The following is a 26,335-nucleotide window of genomic DNA, read 5'->3' as shown; positions in this document are numbered from 1 at the left end:
GAAATAATCATATTTATCATTATAATAGCAATAATAACCATAAAAATCATAATAGCCATAATAATCTGAATGTTGATCATAATAATCATACTAACAGCCATAAAAATCATAGTAATCATCATAATAACTACAATAATAATAATAATCGTAATTGTAATGTTAATAAGCATTGCAATAATGACAATAATCATAGTAACCATAATAATCTTAATGATGACCATAATATCCATGATAATTGTACCAAGATCCGTAATAATCATAATAATCATAATAATAACCATAATGGGTTCGGAAATAATCATAATATACATTATACTAGCCATATAAACCATAATAGTCATAATAGCCATAATAATCATAATAGTCGTAATAATAACAATAATGAACTTGGAAACAATCGTAATAACCATTATAATAGTCACAATAGCCATAAAAATCACAATAGCCATATTAATCAGAATGGTGATCATAATAATCATACTAACAACCATAATGATCATAGTGATCATCATAATAACTACAATAATCATAATAATCGTAATTGTAATGTTAATAAGCTTAGCAATAATCACAATAATCATAGTAACCGTAATAATCTTAATGATGATCATAATATTCATGATAATTATATCAAGATCCGTAATAATCATAATAATCATAATAATAACCATAATGGGTTCGGAAATAATCATAATATACATTATACTAGCCATAACAACCATAATAGCCATAATAGCCATAATAATCATAATAGTCGTAATAATAACCATAATGAACTTGGAAATAATCGTAATAATCATTACAATAGCCATAATAGCCATAAAAATCACAATAGCCATAATAATCTGAATGGTGATCACAATAATCATACTAACAACCATAATGATCATAGTAATCATCATAATAAACAGAATAGTCACAGAAATAACCTTAATAATCATTATTATTAACGTAATAATCATAATCATCCTAATAACCATAATGATCTTAATGATGACCATAATATTCATCATAATTATACTAAGACATATAATAATCACAGTAATCATAATAATAATGATAATAAGCTTTGAAATAATCATAATAGCCTCTATACTAGCCATAATAACCATAATAATCATAATAACTAGAATAATCATAATAGTCATAATAATCGCAATAACCATAATGATCTTAATGATGATCATGATATTCATCATAATTATACCAAGATCCATAATAAGCATAGTAACCATAATAATAAACATAATAAGCTTTGAAATAATCATAATTAACGTTATACTAGCCATAGTAACCATAATAATCATAATAACCGTAATAATCATAATAATTATAGTAATAACCATAATAAGCTTGGAAATAATCATAATAAGCATTATACTAGCCATAATAATCATAATAACTATAATAATCATAATAGTCATAATAATAACCATAATAAACTTGGAAATAGTCATATTTATCATTATAATAGCAATAATAACCATAAAAATCATAATAGCCATAATAATCTGAATGTTGATCATAATAATCATACTAACAGCCATAATAGTCATAGTGATCATCATAATAACTACAATAATCATAATAATCGTAATTGTATTGTTAATAAGCATAGCAATAATCACAATAATCATAGTAACCATAATAATCTTAACGATGACCATCACATCCATGATAATTATACCAAGATCCGTAATAATCATAATAATCATAATAATAACCATAATGGGTTCGGAAATAATCATAATATACATTATACTAGCCATATCAACCATAATAGTCATAATAGCCATAAGAATCATAATAGTCGTAATAATAACAATAATGAACTTGGAAATAACCGTAATAATCATTACAATAGCCATAATAGCCATAAAAATCACAATAGCCATAATAATCTGAATAGTGATCACAATAATCATACTAACAACCATAATGATCATAGTAATCATCATAATAAACAGAATAGTCATAGAAATAACCTTAATAATCATTATTATTAACGTAATAACCATAATCATCGTAATAACCATAATGATCTTAATGATGACCATAATATTCATCATAATTATACTAAGACATATAATAATCACAGTAATCATAATAATAATCATAATAAGCTTTGAAATAATCATAATAACCTCTATACTAGCCATAATAACCATAATAATCATAATAACTAGAATAATCATAATAGTCATAGTAATCGCAATAACCATAATGATCTTAATGATGATCATGATATTCATCATAATTATATCAAGATCCATAATAAGCATAGTAACCATAATAATAAACATAATAAGCTTTGAAATAATCATAATAACCGTTATACTAGCCATAGTAACCATAATAATCATAATAACCATAATAATCATAATAATTATAGTAATAACCATAATAAGCTTGGAAATAATCATAATAAGCATTATACTAGCCATAATAATCATAATAACTATAATAATCATAATAGTCATAATAATAACCATAATAAACTTGGAAATAGTCATATTTATCATTATAATAGCAATAATAACCATAAAAATCATAATAGCCATAATAATCTGAATGTTGATCATAATAATCATACTAACAGCCATAATAGTCATAGTGATCATCATAATAACTACAATAATCATAATAATCGTAATTGTATTGTTAATAAGCATAGCAATAATCACAATAATCAGAGTAACCATAATAATCTTAATGATGACCATAATATCCATGATAATTATACCAGGATCCGTAATAATCATAATAATCATAATAATAACCATAATGGGTTCGGAAATAATCATAATATACATTATACTAGCCATATCAACCATAATAGTCATAATAGCCATAATAATCATAATAGTCGTAATAATAACAATAATGAACTTGGAAACAATCGTAATAATCATTATAATAGTCACAATAGCCATAAAAATCACAATAGCCATATTAATCAGAATGGTGATCATAATAATCATACTAACAACCATAATGATCATAGTGATCATCATAATAACTACAATAATCATAATAATCGTAATTGTAATGTTAATAAGCTTAGCAATAATCACAATAATCATAGTAACCGTAATAATCTTAATGATGATCATAATATTCATGATAATTATATCAAGATCCGTAATAATCATAATAATCATAATAATAACCATAATGGGTTCGGAAATAATCATAATATGCATTATACTAGCCATAACAACCATAATAGCCATAATAGCCATAATAATCATAATAGTCGTAATAATAACCATAATGAACTTTGGAATAATCGTAATAATCACTACAATAGCCATAATAGCCATAAAAATCACAATAGCCATAATAATCTGAATGGTGATCACAATAATCATACTAACAACCATAATGATCATAGTAATCATCATAATAAACAGAATAGTCATAGAAATAACCTTAATAATCATTATTATTAACGTAATAACCATAATCATCGTAATAACCATAATGATCTTAATGATGACCATAATATTCATCATAATTATACTAAGACATATAATAATCACAGTAATCATTATAATAATCATAATAAGCTTTGAAATAATCATAATAACCTCTATACTAGCCATAATAACCATAATAATCATAATAACTAGAATAATCATAATAGTCATAGTAATCGCAATAACCATAATGATCTTAATGATGATCATGATATTCATCATAATTATATCAAGATACATAACAAGCATAGTAACCATAATAATAAACATAATAAGCTTTGAAATAATCATAATAACCGTTATACTAGCCATAGTAACCATAATAATCATAATAACCATAATAATCATAATAATTATAGTAATAACCATAATAAGCTTGGAAATAATCATAATAAGCATTATACTAGCCATAATAATCATAATAACTATAATAATCATAATAGTCATAATAATAACCATAATAAACTTGGAAATAGTCATATTTATCATTATAATAGCAATAATAACCATAAAAATCATAATAGCCATAATAATCTGAATGTTGATCATAATAATCATACTAACAGCCATAATAGTCATAGTGATCATCATAATAACTACAATAATCATAATAATCGTAATTGTAATGTTAATAAGCATTGCAATAATGACAATAATCATAGTAACCATAATAATCTTAATGATGATCATCACATCCATGATAATTATACCAAGATACGTAATAATCATAATAATCATAATAATAACCATAATGGGTTCGGAAATAATCATAATATACATTATACTAGCCATATCAACCATAATAGTCATAATAGCCATAATAATCATAATAGTCGTAATAATAACAATAATGAACTTACAAATAATCGTAATAATCATTATAATAGTCATAATAGCCATAAAAATCACAATAGCCATAATAATCAGATTGGTGACCATAATAATCATACTAACAGCCATAATGATCCTAGTGATCATCATAATAACTACAATAATCATAATAATCGTAATTGTAATGTTAATAAGCTTAGCAATAATCACAATAATCATAGTAACCAAAATAATCTTAATGATGATCATAACATCCATGATAATTATGCCAAGATCCGTATAATCATAATAATCATAATAATGACCATAATGGTTTCGGAAATAATCATAATATACTTTATACTAGCCATATCAACCATAATAGTCATAATAGCCATAATAATCATAATAGTCGTAATAATAACAATAATGAACTTGGAAATAATCGTAATAATCATTATAATAGTCATAATAGCCATAAAAATCACAATAGGCATAATAATCAGAATGGTGATCATAATAATCATACTAACAACCATAATGATCATAGTAATCATAATAATAAACAGAATAGTCATGGAAATAATCTTAATAACCATTTTTATTAACGTAATAATCATAGTCATCGTAATAACCGTAATGATCTTAATGATGACCATAATATTCATCATAATTATACCTAGACATATAATAATCAGAGTAATCATAACAATAAACATAATAAGCTTTGAAATAATCATAATAACCTTTATACTAGCCATAATAACCATAATAATCATAATAACTAGAATAATCATAATAGTCATAATAATCGCAATAACCATAATGATCTTAATGATGATCATGATATTCATCATAATTATACCAAGATCCATAATAATCATAGTAACCATAATAATAAACAGAATAAGCTTTGAAATAATCATAATAACCGTTATGCTAGCCATAGTAACCATAATAATCATAATAACCATAATAATCATAATAATAATAGTAATAACCATAATAAGCTTGGAAATAATCATAATAAGCATTATACTAGCCATAATAATCATAATAACTATAATAATCATAATAGTCATAATAATAACCATAATAAACTTGGAAATAGTCATATTTATCATTATAATAGCAATAATAACCATAAAAATCATAATAGCCATAATAATCTGAATGTTGATCATAATAATCATACTAACAGCCATAATAGTCATAGTGATCATCATAATAACTACAATAATCATAATAATCGTAATTGTATTGTTAATAAGCATAGCAATAATTACAATAATCAGAGTAACCATAATAATCTTAATGATGATCATAATATCCATGATAATTATACCAAGATCCGTAATAATCATAATAATCATAATAATAACCATAATGGGTTCGGAAATAATCATAATATACATTACACTAGCCATATCAACCATAATAGTCATAATAGCCATAATAATCATAATAGTCGTAATAATAACAATAATGAACTTGGAAATAATCGCAATAATCATTATAATAGTCATAATAGCCATAAAAATCACAATAGCCATAATAATCAGATTGGTGACCATAATAATCATACTAACAGCCATAATGATCATAGTGATCATCATAATAACTACAATAATCATAATAATCGTAATTGTAATGTTAATAAGCTTAGCAATAATCACAATAATCATAGTATCCAAAATAATCTTAATGATGATCATAATATCGATGATAATTATACCAAGATCCGTATAATCATAATAATCATAATAATGACCATAATGGTTTCGGAAATAATCATAATATACTTTATACTAGCCATAACAACCATAATAGTCATAATAGCCATAATAATCATAATAGTCGTAATAATAACAATAATGAACTTGGAAATAATCGTAATAATCATTATAATAGTCATAATAGTCATAAAAATCACAATAGGCATAATAATCAGAATGGTGATCATAATAATCATACTAACAACCATAATGATCATAGTAATCATAATAATAAACAGAATAGTCATGGAAATAATCTTAATAACCATTTTTATTAACGTAATAATCATAGTCATCGTAATAACCGTAATGATCTTAATGATGACCATAATATTCATCATAATTATACCTAGACATATAATAATCAGAGTAATCATAACAATAAACATAATAAGCTTTGAAATAATCATAATAACCTTTATACTAGCAATAATAACCATAATAATCATAATAACTAGAATAATCATAATAGTCATAATAATCGCAATAACCATAATGATCTTAATGATGATCATGATATTCATCATAATTATACCAAGATCCATAATAATCATAGTAACCATAATAATAAACATAATAAGCTTTGAAATAATCATAATAACCGTTATGCTAGCCATAGTAACCATAATAATCATAATAACCATAATAATCATAATAACTATAGTAATAACCATAATAAGCTTGGAAATAATCATAATAAGCATTATACTAGCCATAATAATCATAATAACTATAATAATCATAATAGTCATATTAATAACCGTAATAAACTTGGAAATAGTCATATTTATCATTATAATAGCAATAATAACCATAAAAATCATAATAGCCATAATAATCTGAATGTTGATCATAATAATCATACTAACAGCCATAATAGTCATAGTGATCATCATAATAACTACAATAATCATAATAATCGTAATTGTAATGTTAATAAGCATAGCAATAATCACAATAATCATAGTAACCATAATAATCTTAACGATGATCATCACATCCATGATAATTATACCAAGATCCGTAATAATCATAATAATCGTAATAATAACCATAATGGGTTCGGAAATAATCATAATATACATTATACTAGCCATATCAACCATAATAGTCATAATAGCCATAAGAATCATAATAGTCGTAATAATAACAATAATGAACTTGGAAATAACCGTAATAATCATTACAATAGTCATAATAGCCATAAAAGTCACAATAGCCATAATAATCAGAATGGTGATCATAATAATAATACTAGCAACCGTAATGATCATAGTAATCATCATAATAAACAGAATAGTCATCGAAATAACCATAATAACCATTATTATTAACGTAATAACCATAATCATCGTAATAACCATAGTGATCTTCATGATGACCATAATATTCATCATAATTATACTAAGACAAATAATAATCAGAGTAATCATAATAATAAACATAATATGCTTTGAAATAATCATAATAACATTTATACTAGCCATAATAACCATAATAATCGTAATAACTAGTATAATCATAATAGTCATAATAATCGCAATAACCATAATGATCTTAATGATGATCATGATATTCATCATAATTATACCAAGATCCATAATAATCATAGTAACCATAATAAAAAACATAATAAGCTTTGAAATAATCATAATAACCGTTATACTAGTCATAGTTACCATAATAATCAAAATAACCATAGTAATCATAATAATTATAATAATAACCATAATAAGCTTGGAAATAATCATAATAAGCATTATACTAGCCATAATAATCATAATAATCGTAATTACTATAATAATCATAATAGTCATAATAATAACCATAATAAACTTGGAAATAATCATATTTATCATTATAATAGCAATAATAACCATAAAAATCATAATAGCCATAATAATCTGAATGTTGATCATAATAATCATACTAACAGCCATAAAAATCATAGTAATCATCATAATAACTACAATAATAATAATAATCGTAATTGTAATGTTAATAAGCATTGCAATAATGACAATAATCATAGTAACCATAATAATCTTAATGATGACCATAATATCCATGATAATTGTACCAAGATCCGTAATAATCATAATAATCATAATAATAACCATAATGGGTTCGGAAATAATCATAATATACATTATACTAGCCATATAAACCATAATAGTCATAATAGCCATAATAATCATAATAGTCGTAATAATAACAATAATGAACTTGGAAACAATCGTAATAATCATTATAACAGTCACAATAGCCATAAAAATCACAATAGCCATATTAATCAGAATGGTGATCATAATAATCATACTAACAACCATAATGATCATAGTGATCATCATAATAACTACAATAATCATAATAATCGTAATTGTAATGTTAATAAGCATAGCAATAATCACAATAATCATAGTAACCATAATAATCTTAACGATGATCATCACATCCATGATAATTATACCAAGATCCGTAATAATCATAATAATCGTAATAATAACCATAATGGGTTCGGAAATAATCATAATATACATTATACTAGCCATATCAACCATAATAGTCATAATAGCCATAAGAATCATAATAGTCGTAATAATAACAATAATGAACTTGGAAATAACCGTAATAATCATTACAATAGTCATAATAGCCATAAAAGTCACAATAGCCATAATAATCAGAATGGTGATCATAATAATAATACTAGCAACCGTAATGATCATAGTAATCATCATAATAAACAGAATAGTCATCGAAATAACCTTAATAACCATTATTATTAACGTAATAACCATAATCATCGTAATAACCATAGTGATCTTCATGATGACCATAATATTCATCATAATTATACTAAGACAAATAATAATCAGAGTAATCATAATAATAAACATAATATGCTTTGAAATAATCATAATAACATTTATACTAGCCATAATAACCATAATAATCGTAATAACTAGTATAATCATAATAGTCATAATAATCGCAATAACCATAATGATCTTAATGATGATCATGATATTCATCATAATTATACCAAGATCCATAATAATCATAGTAACCATAATAAAAAACATAATAAGCTTTGAAATAATCATAATAACCGTTATACTAGTCATAGTTACCATAATAATCGTAATAACCATAATAATCATAATAATTATAATAATAACCATAATAAGCTTGGAAATAATCATAATAAGCATTATACTAGCCATAATAATCATAATAATCGTAATTACTATAATAATCATAATAGTCATAATAATAACAATAATAAACTTGGAAATAATCATATTTATCATTATAATAGCAATAATAACCATAAAAATCATAATAGCCATAATAATCTGAATGTTGATCATAATAATCATACTAACAGCCATAAAAATCATAGTAATCATCATAATAACTACAATAATAATAATAATCGTAATTGTAATGTTAATAAGCATTGCAATAATGACAATAATCATAGTAACCATAATAATCTTAATGATGACCATAATATCCATGATAATTGTACCAAGATCCGTAATAATCATAATAATCATAATAATAACCATAATGGGTTCGGAAATAATCATAATATACATTATACTAGCCATATAAACCATAATAGTCATAATAGCCATAATAATCATAATAGTCGTAATAATAACAATAATGAACTTGGAAACAATCGTAATAACCATTATAATAGTCACAATAGCCATAAAAATCACAATAGCCATATTAATCAGAATGGTGATCATAATAATCATACTAACAACCATAATGATCATAGTGATCATCATAATAACTACAATAATCATAATAATCGTAATTGTAATGTTAATAAGCTTAGCAATAATCACAATAATCATAGTAACCGTAATAATCTTAATGATGATCATAATATTCATGATAATTATATCAAGATCCGTAATAATCATAATAATCATAATAATAACCATAATGGGTTCGGAAATAATCATAATATACATTATACTAGCCATAACAACCATAATAGCCATAATAGCCATAATAATCATAATAGTCGTAATAATAACCATAATGAACTTGGAAATAATCGTAATAATCATTACAATAGCCATAATAGCCATAAAAATCACAATAGCCATAATAATCTGAATGGTGATCACAATAATCATACTAACAACCATAATGATCATAGTAATCATCATAATAAACAGAATAGTCACAGAAATAACCTTAATAATCATTATTATTAACGTAATAATCATAATCATCCTAATAACCATAATGATCTTAATGATGACCATAATATTCATCATAATTATACTAAGACATATAATAATCACAGTAATCATAATAATAATCATAATAAGCTTTGAAATAATCATAATAACCTCTATACTAGCCATAATAACCATAATAATCATAATAACTAGAATAATCATAATAGTCATAGTAATCGCAATAACCATAATGATCTTAATGATGATCATGATATTCATCATAATTATATCAAGATCCATAATAAGCATAGTAACCATAATAATAAACATAATAAGCTTTGAAGTAATCATAATAACCGTTATACTAGCCATAGTAACCATAATAATCATAATAACCATAATAATCATAATAATTATAGTAATAACCATAATAAGCTTGGAAATAATCATAATAAGCATTATACTAGCCCTAATAATCATAGTAACTATAATAATCATAATAGTCATAATAATAACCATAATAAACTTGGAAATAGTCATATTTATCATTATAATAGCAATAATAACCATAAAAATCATAATAGCCATAATAATCTGAATGTTGATCATAATAATCATACTAACAGCCATAATAGTCATAGTGATCATCATAATAACTACAATAATCATAATAATCGTAATTGTATTGTTAATAAGCATAGCAACAATCACAATAATCAGAGTAACCATAATAATCTTAATGATGACCATAATATCCATGATAATTATACCAAGATCCGTAATAATCATAATAATCATAATAATAACCATAATGGGTTCGGAAATAATCATAATATACATTATACTAGCCATATCAACCATAATAGTCATAATAGCCATAATAATCATAATAGTCGTAATAATAACAATAATGAACTTGGAAATAATCGTAATAATCATTATAATAGTCATAGTAGCCATAAAAATCACAATAGCCATAATAATCAGATTGGTGACCATAATAATCATACTAACAGCCATAATGATCATAGTGATCATCATAATAACTACAATAATCATAATAATCGTAATTGTAATGTTAATAAGCTTAGCAATAATCACAATAATCATAGTAACCAAAATAATCTTAATGATGATCATAATATCCATGATAATTATACCAAGATCCGTATAATCATAATAATCATAATAATGACCATAATGGTTTCGGAAATAATCATAATATTCTTTATACTAGCCATAACAACCATAATAGTCATAATAACCATAATAATCATAATAGTCGTAATAATAACAATAATGAACTTGGAAATAATCCTAATCATCGTTATAATATTCGTAATAGCCATAAAAATCACAATAGCCATAATAATCTGAATGGTAATCATAATAATCATACTAACAACCATAATGATCATAGTAATCATCATAATAAACAGAATAGTCATAGAAATAATCTTAATAATCATTATTATTAACGTAATAACCATAATCATCGTAATAACCATAATGATCCTAATGATGACCATAATATTCATCATAATTATACTAAGACATATAATAATCACAGTAATCATAATAATAATCATAATAAGCTTTGAAATAATCATAATAACCTCTATACTAGCCATAATAACCATAATAATCATAATAACTAGAATAATCATAATAGTCATAATAATCGCAATAACCATAATGATCTTAATGATGATCATGATATTCATCATAATTATACCAAGATCCATAATAAGCATAGTAACCATAATAATAAACATAATAAGCTTTGAAATAATCATAATTAACGTTATACTAGCCATAGTAACCATAATAATCATAATAACCATAATAATCATAATAATTATAGTAATAACCATAATAAGCTTGGAAATAATCATAATAAGCATTATACTAGCCATAATAATCATAATAATCGTAATAACTATAATAATCATAATAGTCATAATAATAACCATAATAAACTTGGAAATAATCATATTTATCATTATAATAGCAATAATAACCATAAAAATCATAATAGCCATAATAATCTGAATGTTGATCATAATAATCACACTAACAGCCATAAAAATCATAGTGATCATCATAATAACTACAATAATAATAATAATCGTAATTGTAATGTTAATAAGCATTGCAATAATGACAATAATCATAGTAACCATAATAATCTTAATGATGACCATAATATCCATGATAATTGTACCAAGATCCGTAATAATCATAATAATCATAATAATAACCATAATGGGTTCGGAAATAATCATAATATACATTATACTAGCCATATCAACCATAATAGTCATAATAGACATAATAATCATAATAGTCGTAATAATAACAATAATGAACTTGGAAACAATCGTAATAATCATTATAATAGTCACAATAGCCATAAAAATCACAATAGCCATATTAATCAGAATGGTGATCATAATAATCATACTAACAACCATAATGATCATAGTGATCATCATAATAACTACAATAATCATAATAATCGTAATCGTAATGTTAATAAGCTTAGCAATAATCACAATAATCATAGTAACCGTAATAATCTTAATGATGACCATAATATCCATGATAATTATACCAAGATCCGTAATAATCATAATAATCATAATAATAACCATAATGGGTTCGGAAATAATCATAATATACATTATACTAGCCATATCAACCATAATAGCCATAATAGCCATAATAATCATAATAGTCGTAATAATAACCATAATGAACTTGGAAATAATCGTAATAATCATTACAATAGCCATAATAGCCATAAAAATCACAATAGCCATAATAATCTGAATGGTGATCACAATAATCATACTAACAACCATAATGATCATAGTAATCATCATAATAAACCGAATAGTCATAGAAATAACCTTAATAATCATTATTATTAACGTAATAACCATAATCATCGTAATAACCATAGTGATCTTCATGATGACCATAATATTCATCATAATTATACTAAGACAAATAATAATCAGAGTAATCATAATAATAAACATAATATGCTTTGAAATAATCATAATAACATTTATACTAGCCATAATAACCATAATAATCGTAATAACTAGTATAATCATAATAGTCATAATAATCGCAATAACCATAATGATCTTAATGATGATCATGATATTCATCATAATTATACCAAGATCCATAATAATCATAGTAACCATAATAAAAAACATAATAAGCTTTGAAATAATCATAATAACCGTTATACTAGTCATAGTTACCATAATAATCGTAATAACCATAATAATCATAATAATTATAATAATAACCATAATAAGCTTGGAAATAATCATAATAAGCATTATACTAGCCATAATAATCATAATAATCGTAATAACTATAATAATCATAATAGTCATAATAATAACCATAATAAACTTGGAAATAATCATATTTATCATTATAATAGCAATAATAACCATAAAAATCATAATAGCCATAATAATCTGAATGTTGATCATAATAATCACACTAACAGCCATAAAAATCATAGTGATCATCATAATAACTACAATAATAATAATAATCGTAATTGTAATGTTAATAAGCATTGCAATAATGACAATAATCATAGTAACCATAATAATCTTAATGATGACCATAATATCCATGATAATTGTACCAAGATCCGTAATAATCATAATAATCATAATAATAACCATAATGGGTTCGGAAATAATCATAATATACATTATACTAGCCATATCAACCATAATAGTCATAATAGACATAATAATCATAATAGTCGTAATAATAACAATAATGAACTTGGAAACAATCGTAATAATCATTATAATAGTCACAATAGCCATAAAAATCACAATAGCCATATTAATCAGAATGGTGATCATAATAATCATACTAACAACCATAATGATCATAGTGATCATCATAATAACTACAATAATCATAATAATCGTAATCGTAATGTTAATAAGCTTAGCAATAATCACAATAATCATAGTAACCGTAATAATCTTAATGATGACCATAATATCCATGATAATTATACCAAGATCCGTAATAATCATAATAATCATAATAATAACCATAATGGGTTCGGAAATAATCATAATATACATTATACTAGCCATATCAACCATAATAGCCATAATAGCCATAATAATCATAATAGTCGTAATAATAACCATAATGAACTTGGAAATAATCGTAATAATCATTACAATAGCCATAATAGCCATAAAAATCACAATAGCCATAATAATCTGAATGGTGATCACAATAATCATACTAACAACCATAATGATCATAGTAATCATCATAATAAACCGAATAGTCATAGAAATAACCTTAATAATCATTATTATTAACGTAATAACCATAATCATCGTAATAACCATAATGATCTTAATGATGACCATAATATTCATCATAATTATACTAAGACATATAATAATCACAGTAATCATAATAATAATCATAGTAAGCTTTGAAATAATCATAATAACCTCTATACTAGCCATAATAACCATAATAATCATAATAACTAGAATAATCATAATAGTCATAGTAATCGCAATAACCATAATGATCTTAATGATGATCATGATATTCATCATAATTATACCAAGATCCATAATAAGCATAGAAACCATAATAATGAACATATTAAGCTTTGAAATAATCATAATAACCGTTACACTAGCCATAGTAACCATAATAATCATAATAACCATAATAATCATAATAATTATAGTAATAACCATAATAAGCTTGGAAATAATCATAATAAGCATTATGCTAGCCATAATAATCATAATAACTATAATAACCATAATAGTCATAATAATAACCATAATAAGCTTGGAAATAGTCATATTTATCATTATAATAGCAATAATAACCATAAAAATCATAATAGCCATAATAATCTGAATGTTGATCATAATAATCATACTAACAGCCATAATAGTCATAGTGATCATCATAATAACTACAATAATCATAATAATCGTAACTGTAATGTTAATAAGCATAGCAATAATCACAATAATCAGAGTAACCATAATAATCTTAATGATGACCATAATATCCATGATAATTATACCAAGACCCGTAATACTCATAATAATCATAATACTAACCATAATAGGTTCGGAAATAATCATAATATACTTTATACTAGCCATAACAACCATAATAGTCATAATAGCCATAATAATCATAATAGTCGTAATAATAACCATAATGAACTTGGAAATAATCGTAATAATCATTACAATAGCCATAATAGCCACAAAAATCACAATAGCCATAGTAATCAGAATGGTGACCTTAATAATCATACTTACAACCATAATGATCATAGTGATCATCATAATAACTACAATAATCATAATACTCGTAATTGTAATGTTAATAAGCTTAGCAATAATCACAATAATCATAGTAACCATAATAATCTTAATGATGATCATAATATCCATGATAATTATACCAAGATACGTAATAATCATAATAATCGTAATAATAACCATAATGGGTTGGGAAATAATCATAATATACATTATACTAGCCATAACAACCATAATAGTCATAATAGCCATAATAATTATAATGGTTGTAATAATAACAATAATGAACTTGGAAATAACCGTAATAATCATTACAATAGCCATAATAGCCATAAAAATCACAATAGCCATAATAATCAGAATGGTGATCATAATAATAATACTAACAACCGTAATGATCATAGTAATCATCGTAATAAACAGAATAGTCATGGAAATAATCTTAATAACCGCTATTATTAGCGTAATAACCATAATCAACGTAATAACCATAATGATCTTAATGATGACCATAATATTCATCATAATTATACTAAGACATATAATAATCACAGTAACCATAATAATAATCATAGTAAGCTTTGAAATAATCATAATAACCTCTATACTAGCCATAATAACCATAATAATCATAATAACTAGAATAATCATAATAGTCATAGTAATCGCAATAACCATAATGATCTTAATGATGATCATGATATTCATCATAATTATACCAAGATCCATAATAAGCATAGAAACCATAATAATGAACATATTAAGCTTTGAAATAATCATAATAACCGTTATACTAGCCATAGTAACCATAATAATTATAATAACCATAATAATCATAATAATTATAGTAATAACCATAATAAGCTTGGAAATAATCATAATAAGCATTATGCTAGCCATAATAATCATAATAACTATAATAACCATAATAGTCATAATAATAACCATAATAAACTTGGAAATAGTCATATTTATCATTATAATAGCAATAATAAACATAAAAATCATAATAGCCGTAATAATCTGAATGTTGATCATAATAATCATACTAACAGCCATAATAGTCATAGTGATCGTCATAATAACTACAATAATCATAATAATCGTAATTGTATTGTTAATAAGCATAGCAATAATTACAATAATCAGAGTAACCATAATAATCTTAATGATGATCATAATATCCATGATAATTATACCAAGATCCGTAATAATCATAATAATCATAATAATAACCATAATGGGTTCGGAAATAATCATAATATACATTATACTAGCCATATCAACCATAATAGTCATAATAGCCATAATAATCATAATAGTCGTAATAATAACAATAATGAACTTGGAAATAATCGCAATAATCATTATAATAGTCATAATAGCCATAAAAATCACAATAGCCATAATAATCAGATTGGTGACCATAATAATCATACTAACAGCCATAATGATCATAGTGATCATCATAATAACTACAATAATCATAATAATCGTAATTGTAATGTTAATAAGCTTAGCAATAATCACAATAATCATAGTATCCAAAATAATCTTAATGATGATCATAATATCGATGATAATTATACCAAGATCCGTATAATCATAATAATCATAATAATGACCATAATGGTTTCGGAAATAATCATAATATACTTTATACTAGCCATAACAACCATAATAGTCATAATAGCCATAATAATCATAATAGTCGTAATAATAACAATAATGAACTTGGAAATAATCGTAATAATCATTATAATAGTCATAATAGTCATAAAAATCACAATAGGCATAATAATCAGAATGGTGATCATAATAATCATACTAACAACCATAATGATCATAGTAATCATAATAATAAACAGAATAGTCATGGAAATAATCTTAATAACCATTTTTATTAACGTAATAATCATAGTCATCGTAATAACCGTAATGATCTTAATGATGACCATAATATTCATCATAATTATACGTAGACATATAATAATCAGAGTAATCATAACAATAAACATAATAAGCTTTGAAATAATCATAATAACCTTTATACTAGCAATAATAACCATAATAATCATAATAACTAGAATAATCATAATAGTCATAATAATCGCAATAACCATAATGATCTTAATGATGATCATGATATTCATCATAATTATACCAAGACCCATAATAATCATAGTAACCATAATAATAAACATAATAAGCTTTGAAATAATCATAATAACCGTTATGCTAGCCATAGTAACCATAATAATCATAATAACCATAATAATCATAATAACTATAGTAATAACCATAATAAGCTTGGAAATAATCATAATAAGCATTATACTAGCCATAATAATCATAATAACTATAATAATCATAATAGTCATATTAATAACCGTAATAAACTTGGAAATAGTCATATTTATCATTATAATAGCAATAATAACCATAAAAATCATAATAGCCATAATAATCTGAATGTTGATCATAATAATCATACTAACAGCCATAATAGTCATAGTGATCATCATAATAACTACAATAATCATAATAATCGTAATTGTAATGTTAATAAGCATAGCAATAATCACAATAATCATAGTAACCATAATAATCTTAACGATGATCATCACATCCATGATAATTATACCAAGATCCGTAATAATCATAATAATCGTAATAATAACCATAATGGGTTCGGAAATAATCATAATATACATTATACTAGCCATATCAACCATAATAGTCATAATAGCCATAAGAATCATAATAGTCGTAATAATAACAATAATGAACTTGGAAATAACCGTAATAATCATTACAATAGTCATAATAGCCATAAAAGTCACAATAGCCATAATAATCAGAATGGTGATCATAATAATAATACTAGCAACCGTAATGATCATAGTAATCATCATAATAAACAGAATAGTCATCGAAATAACCTTAATAACCATTATTATTAACGTAATAACCATAATCATCGTAATAACCATAGTGATCTTCATGATGACCATAATATTCATCATAATTATACTAAGACAAATAATAATCAGAGTAATCATAATAATAAACATAATATGCTTTGAAATAATCATAATAACATTTATACTAGCCATAATAACCATAATAATCGTAATAACTAGTATAATCATAATAGTCATAATAATCGCAATAACCATAATGATCTTAATGATGATCATGATATTCATCATAATTATACCAAGATCCATAATAATCATAGTAACCATAATAAAAAACATAATAAGCTTTGAAATAATCATAATAACCGTTATACTAGTCATAGTTACCATAATAATCATAATAACCATAGTAATCATAATAATTATAATAATAACCATAATAAGCTTGGAAATAATCATAATAAGCATTATACTAGCCATAATAATCATAATAATCGTAATTACTATAATAATCATAATAGTCATAATAATAACCATAATAAACTTGGAAATAATCATATTTATCATTATAATAGCAATAATAACCATAAAAATCATAATAGCCATAATAATCTGAATGTTGATCATAATAATCATACTAACAGCCATAAAAATCATAGTAATCATCATAATAACTACAATAATAATAATAATCGTAATTGTAATGTTAATATGCATTGCAATAATGACAATAATCATAGTAACCATAATAATCTTAATGATGACCATAATATCCATGATAATTGTACCAAGATCCGTAATAATCATAATAATCATAATAATAACCATAATGGGTTCGGAAATAATCATAATATACATTATACTAGCCATATAAACCATAATAGTCATAATAGCCATAATAATCATAATAGTCGTAATAATAACAATAATGAACTTGGAAACAATCGTAATAATCATTATAATAGTCACAATAGCCATAAAAATCACAATAGCCATATTAATCAGAATGGTGATCATAATAATCATACTAACAACCATAATGATCATAGTGATCATCATAATAACTACAATAATCATAATAATCGTAATTGTAATGTTAATAAGCTTAGCAATAATCACAATAATCATAGTAACCGTAATAATCTTAATGATGATCATAATATTCATGATAATTATATCAAGATCCGTAATAATCATAATAATCATAATAATAACCATAATGGGTTCGGAAATAATCATAATATACATTATACTAGCCATAACAACCATAATAGCCATAATAGCCATAATAATCATAATAGTCGTAATAATAACCATAATGAACTTGGAAATAATCGTAATAATCATTACAATAGCCATAATAGCCATAAAAATCACAATAGCCATAATAATCTGAATGGTGATCACAATAATCATACTAACAACCATAATGATCATAGTAATCATCATAATAAACAGAATAGTCACAGAAATAACCTTAATAATCATTATTATTAACGTAATAAACATAATCATCCTAATAACCATAATGATCTTAATGATGACCATAATATTCATCATAATTATACTAAGACATATAATAATCACAGTAATCATAATAATAATCATAATAAGCTTTGAAATAATCATAATAACCTCTATACTAGCCATAATAACCATAATAATCATAATAACTAGAATAATCATAATAGTCATAGTAATCGCAATAACCATAATGATCTTAATGATGATCATGATATTCATCATAATTATATCAAGATCCATAATAAGCATAGTAACCATAATAATAAACATAATAAGCTTTGAAATAATCATAATAACCGTTATACTAGCCATAGTAACCATAATAATCATAATAACCATAATAATCATAATAATTATAGTAATAACCATAATAAGCTTGGAAATAATCATAATAAGCATTATACTAGCCATAATAATCATAGTAACTATAATAATCATAATAGTCATAATAATAACCATAATAAACTTGGAAATAGTCATATTTATCATTATAATAGCAATAATAACCATAAAAATCATAATAGCCATAATAATCTGAATGTTGATCATAATAATCATACTAACAGCCATAATAGTCATAGTGATCATCATAATAACTACAATAATCATAATAATCGTAATTGTATTGTTACTAAGCATAGCAATAATCACAATAATCAGAATAACCATAATAATCTTAATGATGACCATAATATCCATGATAATTATACCAAGATCCGTAATAATCATAATAATCATAATAATAACCATAATGGGTTCGGAAATAATCATAATATACATTATACTAGCCATATCAACCATAATAGTCATAATAGCCATAATAATCATAATAGTCGTAATAATAACAATAATGAACTTGGAAATAATCGTAATAATCATTATAATAGTCATAGTAGCCATAAAAATCACAATAGCCATAATAATCAGATTGGTGACCATAATAATCATACTAACAGCCATAATGATCATAGTGATCATCATAATAACTACAATAATCATAATAATCGTAATTGTAATGTTAATAAGCTTAGCAATAATCACAATAATCATAGTAACCAAAATAATCTTAATGATGATCATAATATCCATGATAATTATACCAAGATCCGTATAATCATAATAATCATAATAATGACCATAATGGTTTCGGAAATAATCATAATATTCTTTATACTAGCCATAACAACCATAATAGTCATAATAGCCATAATAATCATAATAGTCGTAATAATAACAATAATGAACTTGGAAATAATCCTAATCATCGTTATAATATTCATAATAGCCATAAAAATCACAATAGCCATAATAATCTGAATGGTAATCATAATAATCATACTAACAACCATAATGATCATAGTAATCATCATAATAAACAGAATAGTCATAGAAATAATCTTAATAATCATTATTATTAACGTAATAACCATAATCAACGTAATAACCATAATGATCTTAATGATGACCATAATATTCATCATAATTATACTAAGACATATAATAATCAGAGTAATCATAATAATAGACATAATAAGCTTTGAAATAATCATAATAACCTTTATACTAGCCATAATAACCATAATAATCATAATAACTAGTATAATCATAATAGTCATAATAATCGCAATAACCATAATGATCTTAATGATGATCATGATATTCATCATAATTATACCAAGATCCATAATAAGCATAGTAACCATAATAATAAACATAATAAGCTTTGAAATAATCATAATAACCGTTATACTAGTCATAGTTACCATAATAATCAAAATAACCATAGTAATCATAATAATTATAATAATAACCATAATAAGCTTGGAAATAATCATAATAAGCATTATACTAGCCATAATAATCATAATAATCGTAATTACTATAATAATCATAATAGTCATAATAATAACCATAATAAACTTGGAAATAATCATATTTATCATTATAATAGCAATAATAACCATAAAAATCATAATAGCCATAATAATCTGAATGTTGATCATAATAATCACACTAAGAGCCATAAAAATCATAGTGATCATCATAATAACTACAATAATAATAATAATCGTAATTGTAATGTTAATAAGCATTGCAATAATGACAATAATCATAGTAACCATAACAATCTTAATGATGACCATAATATCCATGATAATTGTACCAAGATCCGTAATAATCATAATAATCATAATAATAACCATAATGGGTTCGGAAATAATCATAATATACATTATACTAGCCATATCAACCATAATAGTCATAATAGCCATAATAATCATAATAGTCGTAATAATAACAATAATGAACTTGGAAACAATCGTAATAATCATTATAATAGTCACAATAGCCATAAAAATCACAATAGCCATATTAATCAGAATGGTGATCATAATAATCATACTAACAACCATAATGATCATAGTGATCATCATAATAACTACAATAATCATAATAATCGTAATCGTAATGTTAATAAGCTTAGCAATAATCACAATAATCATAGTAACCGTAATAATCTTAATGATGATCATAATATTCATGATAATTATATCAAGATCCGTAATAATCATGATAATCATAATAATAACCATAATGGGTTCGGAAATAATCATAATATGCATTATACTAGCCATAACAACCATAATAGCCATAATAGCCATAATAATCATAATAGTCGTAATAATAACCATAATGAACTTTGGAATAATCGTAATAATCACTACAATAGCCATAATAGCCATAAAAATCACAATAGCCATAATAATCTGAATGGTGATCACAATAATCATACTAACAACCATAATGATCATAGTAATCATCATAATAAACAGAATAGTCATAGAAATAACCTTAATAATCATTATTATTAACGTAATAACCATAATCATCGTAATAACCATAATGATCTTAATGATGACCATAATATTCATCATAATTATACTAAGACATATAATAATCACAGTAATCATAATAATAATCATAATAAGCTTTGAAATAATCAAAATAACCTTTATACTAGCCATAATAACCATAATAATCATAATAACTAGAATAATCATAATAGTCATAATAATCGCAATAACCATAATGATCTTAATGATGATCATGATATTCATCATAATTATACCAAGATCCATAATAATCATAGTAACCATAATAATAAACATAATAAGCTTTGAAATAATCATAATAACCGTTATGCTAACCATAGTAACCACAATCATCATAATAACCATAATAATCATAATAACTATAGTAATAACCATAATAAGCTTGGAAATAATCATAATAAGCATTATACTAGCCATAATAATCATAATAACTATAATAATCATAATAGTCATATTAATAACCGTAATAAACTTGGAAATAGTCATATTTATCATTATAATAGCAATAATAACCATAAAAATCATAATAGCCATAATAATCTGAATGTTGATCATAATAATCATACTAACAGCCATAATAGTCATAGTGATCATCATAATAACTACAATAATCATAATAATCGTAATTGTAATGTTAATAAGCATAGCAATAATCACAATAATCATAGTAACCATAATAATCTTAACGATGATCATCACATCCATGATAATTATACCAAGATCCGTAATAATCATAATAATCGTAATAATAACCATAATGGGTTCGGAAATAATCATAATATACATTATACTAGCCATATCAACCATAATAGTCATAATAGCCATAAGAATCATAATAGTCGTAATAATAACAATAATGAACTTGGAAATAACCGTAATAATCATTACAATAGTCATAATAGCCATAAAAGTCACAATAGCCATAATAATCAGAATGGTGATCATAATAATAATACTAGCAACCGTAATGATCATAGTAATCATCATAATAAACAGAATAGTCATCGAAATAACCTTAATAACCATTATTATTAACGTAATAACCATAATCATCGTAATAACCATAGTGATCTTCATGATGACCATAATATTCATCATAATTATACTAAGACAAATAATAATCAGAGTAATCATAATAATAAACATAATATGCTTTGAAATAATCATAATAACATTTATACAAGCCATAATAACCATAATAATCGTAATAACTAGTATAATCATAATAGTCATAATAATCGCAATAACCATAATGATCTTAATGATGATCATGATATTCATCATAATTATACCAAGATCCATAATAATCATAGTAACCATAATAAAAAACATAATAAGCTTTGAAATAATCATAATAACCGTTATACTAGTCATAGTTACCATAATAATCATAATAACCATAATAATCATAATAATTATAATAATAACCATAATAAGCTTGGAAATAATCATAATAAGCATTATACTAGCCATAATAATCATAATAATCGTAATTACTATAATAATCATAATAGTCATAATAATAACCATAATAAACTTGGAAATAATCATATTTATCATTATAATAGCAATAATAACCATAAAAATCATAATAGCCATAATAATCTGAATGTTGATCATAATAATCATACTAACAGCCATAAAAATCATAGTAATCATCATAATAACTACAATAATAATAATAATCGTAATTGTAATGTTAATAAGCATTGCAATAATGACAATAATCATAGTAACCATAATAATCTTAATGATGACCATAATATCCATGATAATTGTACCAAGATCCGTAATAATCATAATAATCATAATAATAACCATAATGGGTTCGGAAATAATCATAATATACATTATACTAGCCATATAAACCATAATAGTCATAATAGCCATAATAATCATAATAGTCGTAATAATAACAATAATGAACTTGGAAACAATCGTAATAACCATTATAATAGTCACAATAGCCATAAAAATCACAATAGCCATATTAATCAGAATGGTGATCATAATAATCATACTAACAACCATAATGATCATAGTGATCATCATAATAACTACAATAATCATAATAATCGTAATTGTAATGTTAATAAGCTTAGCAATAATCACAATAATCATAGTAACCGTAATAATCTTAATGATGATCATAATATTCATGATAATTATATCAAGATCCGTAATAATCATAATAATCATAATAATAACCATAATGGGTTCGGAAATAATCATAATATACATTATACTAGCCATAACAACCATAATAGCCATAATAGCCATAATAATCATAATAGTCGTAATAATAACCATAATGAACTTGGAAATAATCGTAATAATCATTACAATAGCCATAATAGCCATAAAAATCACAATAGCCATAATAATCTGAATGGTGATCACAATAATCATACTAACAACCATAATGATCATAGTAATCATCATAATAAACAGAATAGTCACAGAAATAACCTTAATAATCATTATTATTAACGTAATAATCATAATCATCCTAATAACCATAATGATCTTAATGATGACCATAATATTCATCATAATTATACTAAGACATATAATAATCACAGTAATCATAATAATAATGATAATAAGCTTTGAAATAATCATAATAGCCTCTATACTAGCCATAATAACCATAATAATCATAATAACTAGAATAATCATAATAGTCATAATAATCGCAATAACCATAATGATCTTAATGATGATCATGATATTCATCATAATTATACCAAGATCCATAATAAGCATAGTAACCATAATAATAAACATAATAAGCTTTGAAATAATCATAATTAACGTTATACTAGCCATAGTAACCATAATAATCATAATAACCGTAATAATCATAATAATTATAGTAATAACCATAATAAGCTTGGAAATAATCATAATAAGCATTATACTAGCCATAATAATCATAATAACTATAATAATCATAATAGTCATAATAATAACCATAATAAACTTGGAAATAGTCATATTTATCATTATAATAGCAATAATAACCATAAAAATCATAATAGCCATAATAATCTGAATGTTGATCATAATAATCATACTAACAGCCATAATAGTCATAGTGATCATCATAATAACTACAATAATCATAATAATCGTAATTGTATTGTTAATAAGCATAGCAATAATCACAATAATCATAGTAACCATAATAATCTTAACGATGACCATCACATCCATGATAATTATACCAAGATCCGTAATAATCATAATAATCATAATAATAACCATAATGGGTTCGGAAATAATCATAATATACATTATACTAGCCATATCAACCATAATAGTCATAATAGCCATAAGAATCATAATA

This window comes from Calliopsis andreniformis, unplaced genomic scaffold (genome assembly GCF_051401765.1).
Source record: "Calliopsis andreniformis isolate RMS-2024a unplaced genomic scaffold, iyCalAndr_principal scaffold0211, whole genome shotgun sequence".
Classification (NCBI taxonomy): Eukaryota; Metazoa; Arthropoda; class Insecta; order Hymenoptera; family Andrenidae; genus Calliopsis; species Calliopsis andreniformis.
The sequence above is the reverse complement of the archived record's forward strand: the minus strand, read 5'-3'. Positions refer to the sequence as shown.